The sequence below is a fragment of the Monopterus albus genome, unplaced genomic scaffold, assembly GCF_001952655.1.
Source record: "Monopterus albus unplaced genomic scaffold, M_albus_1.0 scaffold65.1, whole genome shotgun sequence".
NCBI classification, from domain to species: Eukaryota; Metazoa; Chordata; class Actinopteri; order Synbranchiformes; family Synbranchidae; genus Monopterus; species Monopterus albus.
This window is the reverse complement of record NW_018127945.1, coordinates 3669911-3676869: the sequence shown is the minus strand read 5'-3', so window position 1 is coordinate 3676869 and position 6959 is coordinate 3669911. Positions and strand designations below refer to the sequence as shown.

Genomic DNA, 6959 nt, shown 5'->3' with positions numbered 1-6959 from the left:
ATAATGTATCACTTCACATGTCCACATATCCTCAATCTTAACCATAGGCATGAGCAAATGGGTAAAGAGGTGTAATGATCAATACATCAATCAAACACCTCTTTTATCTGGTGTCATCAATGCAAAGCATAAACATCGATGTTATGTGTACTTTTATTTTGACAGCCAGCCACATACATACGCATTTCCAGTGAAGCTAGACAACAAGTGCCAGGTGGTGCAGCTAGTATTCTGAGACTGGGATTCATGCTAAAAGTGAGAGATGAGCAGCACATAAGCTACTGAAACTTTTCATCCATTAAGTCCACACCAAGTCCGACTTCTGTGCAGCATCACTGTCCTCAGAACAACTTCTATCAGCAGAACAGTGACCGGACAAATGGTTTATTGAGATTACACTTCAATAACACACCAGAGAGAAGAAATAGACTTGAAGTGTAAAAAAAGCAAGGGGGATCCAGGGTGACGCGTATCTCAACACTGATACATTTGATAGATTGAAATTCTGTTGCATGAGAGGGGCAATGGTTAATGAGAATTGTACCAGAGTCAAATTCCTTGGCCAGGTGTGTCCAACACACCTGGCCAAGAAAGCTGATTCTGAATTGGCCTTGACCTGTAGCAGCCAAGATACATACACAGATAAATTCTCCCATCAGAAACAAGTTGTGGCTAAGCAAGTATTTTGGAATGAAAAGCATACACACACACAAAGTATGACTGTGAAGGTTTAAACTAAAGTTCTACTGCAGTGTATAAAAATGTTGTTTTTTTGTTTGTTTGTTTGCTTTTTTGTACAGTATGCATGACAGTGTGAATGCTTCCTTTCTCAAAAGTCAAAATTTATGATGAATTAGAATGTCATCTTTGGTTCTTATTTGTATTTAAATTGCACTAGAAAGTGAGCACAGGTGCCCAATAACATTCTAAAATGCTGCTTTTGCTGCATTTTAGTTAATAATCATGCCACTGTGTGAAATAGGCACATAATATTGATTGCAGGCTCCTGAATCAAATTGAATCAAAATCATGGAATTATTTTAATTATTGGCAAGCCTCAGATCGCTGGTTAAGAACATCAATATAAGATCGTATTGTGATGAGACTGGTGATTTACACCCCTAATCGTGTGTTTGGCTTTGTGTGTGTTAGTTTGCAAACTCTAACTGCTGTTATAGCAGTGATGAATGTATGCAATATGTGAGAATGCCAGCAGCAGTTTATGAAAGCAAGATGATTCATTAGAGGAAGGGAGAGAATAAGAAGAGGAAACTGATGAAAGAGGAAGGCATGACCACAGGTAGAGCAAAAGATGTAAAAAAAAAAAAAACTAAGTTCAAATGAAATACAGGGGAAAAAAGCTCAACCACAACTTTCAATATACTAATGATTAAACATAGAAACCTGAGTTTAATTATTACTTATGATTTGAGAAGCAAATACTCTGTTTCAGTTTTTAAATGTCATAAAATAATAAAAGGTAGGACATTAATTATTAAGTATTTAAGAGGGAATAATCTCATTGTAACTTAATGTGTGGACCAGGACCTGTTTGAGTTTTAAATAATGGGAGTGAGGACATTTTGGCTGTTCCTCATCCTCAGAATCATTACTGGCCAATCATGATTTGACACACGCGGAATTTGACTTTGGTACGGAGGCTTGCAATGTGTTTTGTACAGCAACAATAAATAAAACATAAAATAAAACTTTGTGTATTCAAATAGGAAAAATGTGCAGTCAAAAAATGTGTAATCAGTAGAAGAAAGGACAAATAGCTCTGCTCCTCCTGCCCTGTCTCTGAAACTACATCATATGTGGTCATAAACAGCTAGAGGCAGTTGTGGCAGTGAGGTAGCGCAGCAGCAATAACCAGCTCCAGAACTAATGTATACGGAATATAGAGTCCATGGAGCCTGTGGTTTTCGGTGTCATTGCATCAACACAATGTCGGATAAAGAGGCTTACATTTTAACAATATGCATGCATATGTCTAACATTGTTTGCAGTAGATGTATTTGCAGTAACACAAGCAAATTATATAGAGAAATGTTTTTCCCTGTAATATTGTTACAGTACTAATGTTCAGTCCACTCTTGCATCAAGTTCGGTGTTACATACTTGACACACATAACCGTTGCGTGAGAAATAAGAAATTTCATGTTATGCTTTGATAGCATAAACTTTAATACCTTCTCACTAAAATGCTCCATGGACTGCAGTGTTATATCCGACATAACACTGGACCAAACCGTATCAAAAAATCAAACTGAGCAAAATTACTTCATTTGCTGATCCAAGAAAATGTGCTGGTTTCTGCTAACTGGACAACAAAACATTAACATTACAGTCAGTTGGAGTGACTCCAAATTACAACCAGAATAATTCAAAACAAAGGTACAAAATTGAAATCCTAATGTTAGCTTGCTAATGATGTCGACATATACACGTTAGCCAGCTACAGTACTTTTGCCTCTAGTAGTAAGAAAGCCACATCTGTGTCAAATTTTAGTCTTTTGGATGCTCTCCAGCTCCGACATGCCAAATCGATGTTATACCTGGTTTTGCCTCGTTCACACTCTTTTTGTGCTACAGAACATGGCCTCTTGGATCCAACATCTCTGCTCCCATCCTGTGTTGAATCTGCACAGGGAGCCTCCGTAGTCCATCTTTGAAATGAGCCATAATGGCTTGAAAAACACATCTTATGACCTCGGGTCTGTGGGGGCGTGGAAGAAGTGCGGTGCAGATTATAACAACAGTGGCCACATAGGGCAAGAAAGAAACACGTGACTTGAAGATAGCAGAGTGTGTTGAGGGATTTAGTACAGCAGGGAGAAAACATTTCTAGACATCTTTTTACCTGATTAATCTGAATTTGTGTTAAATCGTAATTAATGCAGCTTTAATGATAGCGTTATGATTAATCTTATCTTTTTATCACGAACATTAATTGAGATAATCATCACCAAGTTTAAACAAGTTGCAGAGTAGCTGAGGTAGGTAGCTGTTAACCAGCCACTGATAAATATTTAATAGAAAATAGAACTGTCTTGTGTTTGACAAAATATTTGGTGGTGATTTAAATATATGGATAAGTATCCTATTAATAATGCTTTTAACCTACTAAATCATGACCTACATGATAGTACAGTAGATGCTTTCAAAAGTTAAAAAAGAAAAAACATTGGTGACCCTAGCCTGGTATTACTTGGTGTTGGCTCAAGACCAAATTTGTGGCACTGCCCACCTCTACTAAACACACAAAATAAGAGAGGAGCTGAAAAGGAAAGCTTTTGAAAAATAAGGCAAACAAGAAACAAATTAAGTGAAGCATCATCTCTTTACTTTCTATTTCTCTGTCTATATCTCACTCACACATACAGTACATTATCTTTTGCTTCCTCTTCTCCCCTGCTAGATGTTTCTGTGTGACGGTGCACTTAGCTCTGATTTGTTCATGCAGATTAGACAGAGCGCTGCGTTAGCTGCTGCTCGACACTCACATACACAATCACAGACTGCGACAATTGGTTAGACTCCTCATGGTTCAGTTTGAGCAGGTTCATCCTTCAGAGGTCATTAACCAGTCTTTTTGCGTGCGTACGTGCGCACACACACACACACACACACACACACACAAAGCACAAATTAAAATAGCTGCACACACACACACACACACACACACACACACACACTCACACAATGTTAGACACTTGAACCTGCTATGTGAGGTGTCAGCTGTTAATGCAAAAAATGAATTCAAGACATTACATCCACCGTCACTTACATGTGACATTGTGAACCCTGGTGTCTGTGTGAGAAAAAACAAAGAATATAAGACTGGGGGATCAAAGTGGCAGTTTACATCAGAATTTTAATTTCAACATGACACATGATGCACATCTGCACATTTTTATGGCAGTAACAGAACCATTTTGAAACACAAGGCCTGGGTTAGTAGAACATCACTGTGTTTTGCTGTTCTAATTTTTTCACTTAAATGTTTTAAGCATCAAAAAACTCTTGGAATGTGTGGAATTTCTCTGGATTTGTTTGAGAAAGTCATTAAGAATCAGTAGTGTAGCCAGGGGGCCAATTACACTGTGCATTGGGGTGGGGGTCTCCTCCCTCCACTGGCCAGCAGGGGGGGCTTGAGGGAGGACGGTCACACAGTGCTTAGGGGTGTTAAGAAGGTGGCACTGCAATTAATCCATTATCAGTGGGAATACAATTCCAGCCACCCTCAGAGTTGGGATCGGGCAGGGACCAACCATGGATCTGGGCAACGTTCCATTTCAGAATAGCCAGAAATTTAAGATGGCTACTTCTGTAGAAAACCTACAATGATTATAATAAAACCCAGCTGGCAAAGCTAATTATTAAAGTAGTGTGTGACCCATTAGCATACTGCAACTAGCTAGCCAAGATATTTTTGACTACATCACGCAGTGCATGTGAAAGCAAATGTGTCCTAATGTCTTATGGCATACACTGCTTAAAGAGCCAAAAGTATGTGTTTTTCCCTCTGCACAAAGTTAGTCCTAGTGTACTGACTGAGTGATAAAACAAGAGTTGGAGAAAGAGAAAGAAGAACACAGAGGAAAAAGACAAAGAGACAAAGGCATTAGCTCCCGTTTTATTCTGCAGATGACAAGGGTAAAATAATTACTATCACACAAACAATAATCTGTCTTTCCTGTGCTGTCTCCCCTAAGTCGCATCCATAGCTCCAGGCAGATAATATACTGGACTGCCTGAGATGCATTTGAATATTTCTTTGGCAGGAAAGCACATTGCTAGCCATTAAAAACTAATTATTTGTACATAAATTCCCTGCAAGTTTGAGCCTCGTCTTGGCAGATGCCTGTGTGTGTGTTTATGTTTGTGTGGTTGTGAAGTTCAATGCTAAGGCAGTTAGCGTTCAGGGCGCTGCAGTGTTGTGTTTATTAAAAACACAGACAGCCTCTCCATCATCAACTCCACATACACACACACAGACACACACTTTGTGTCACTGAAACTATATTTCATAGGGTAGCGCTTGATAATATAATTACCAACACTTAGCATAGACTGTGAGAGAGGGGGAGGGCGCACAAATAAAGCGTTACAAAAAGGATTACAATAGAAGGAAGAGAGATAGAGAAAAAGAATTTAAAAAATAGGCCAGGAGGCAGAGAAAATAAAAAATCTAACAAAGAGACAGATGAAGCAAAGGAAGGCGAAGGAAGAGATGGGCAATGATAGAAAGATAGAGAGCAGGAGTAAAGTCAGAGATCATAATTGAGTTGGGTGTGGTTCAAATACAGGCTATAAGAATCAAAGTATACAACAGCTAATCACCAAAAAACTCAGCTCAAGAGCAACATAAAATGTCTATTTATTTAAACATTTTCAGTATGTCGAAGAGCAAGCAGTGCCCTTTATGTTTGTTTCATCAGAATCAAGTTTTGGCGCGATGCATTGCTACAGTGTCAGCTAAAAATTACATTTTCATCCTGCCAAATTATTTCCCCAGTACCATTTTTGTAGGGAGGGTAGGTGACTAGGGATGGGGTTTCATCAAATCTGAATTCAGTTTTTGATCATTTTATTGAATCTGAGTCCATTTGAATCTATTTAAGTAGTTTGTTTGGTGGGAACTGAATATGATATGCAAGTTTTATTTTGCTCACACAGAAACAAAACAAATCTAGGTTTATTGAATTACATTAAAAACACAAATCATAATTTTAATTGTGGTGTAGAGACCAATTTCCAGATAAGCATGATACTGACTCTACTAATAATTAACTATTACATATTGACATTCTTTTGAGCTGAAGAGTTATAGGGTTTTAAACTGCATATTTTGTCTCTGCCCTATGACATTTACCAACCCTGTCCTCACTCATTTTTCCTTCTGCTAAAATGAAAACTGTCTGTTCCTCACTGTGCTGGGCTATGCTGCAGCTGCAGAAGGCAAAGAAGCCAAAGTAAAAACAACACTGAAATCAATATTAAGTCCACTTCTGCAATGCAGAATTAGCGGAAAGCAAAGAGGAAAGCACATATCTACCTATCTACAAAGGGAGAACACTTTGATTCACTCACTTTTTGGAAATTTGTTTGATTTAAATGTTTTAGATAGCTCACTGTCATTAGTGAATGAGGTTTGCATAGTTGTCATGAAGATGTCTCAGTTGCCATCAGATTAACAGGTGGTGCCTCTCGTGCACACAACGGCTTACATACAGCCATGCCTCCGTTTGACAGAACCACACCACAGAACAAACCTTTCAAAAAGAGGAAGAGCTTCGCTACACATAAACAGGAAGTGGCAGGGATACGGGCAAAGTTCCCCAACAAGATCCCGGTGATCATCGAGCGCTACGAGTGGGAGAAGTGTCTGCCTCTACTGGATAAAACCAAGTTCACCATTATCAGGAACAGGATGGCGCTGCTGCCCACTCAGGCTTTCTACCTGCTCGTAAACAAGAGTGAGCTAGCCAGCATGTCCCTCACCACTGGCCCAGCTGTACAAGGACCACCAGGATGAGGACGGCCTCCTCTACATGACCTACACCTCACAGGAGATGTTCAGACACAGACGGCCAGTGTCTCCATATAGATTTTACTTAAAGGCTGCAGGCCATGATCTGCTGTAAATAGGAAAAGATTTTGTATATAGTCTAATATTTCTTATCCATGTCTGTAGCAGATTTTAAGTAAAGTAAGTGGATCTAATAAATTATGTCAAAACTAGGGGCGGCTGTGGCTCAAGAGGTAGAACGGGTCGCCTCCTAACTGGAAGATTAACAGACACTCAGAACCATGCAGGCTGCATTTATAGTATGCTTGACCACAAAATTATTCACCAAAGGACAGAAAAGAGCACAGTTTTTTTTCTGTTGCCCTGTCATACACTATAGACATTATGCCACACTCATGCCAACAACGAAGCCCTGTATGTAGTC

At 39.1% G+C, this 6959-nt stretch overlaps 1 pseudogene; it reads left to right on the top strand.

Moving 5' to 3' along the window:
• Positions 1 to 6241: 6241 nt before the first annotated feature.
• Positions 6242 to 6650, top strand: LOC109962510 (microtubule-associated proteins 1A/1B light chain 3C pseudogene; annotated as a pseudogene).
• Positions 6651 to 6959: the final 309 nt, after the last annotated feature.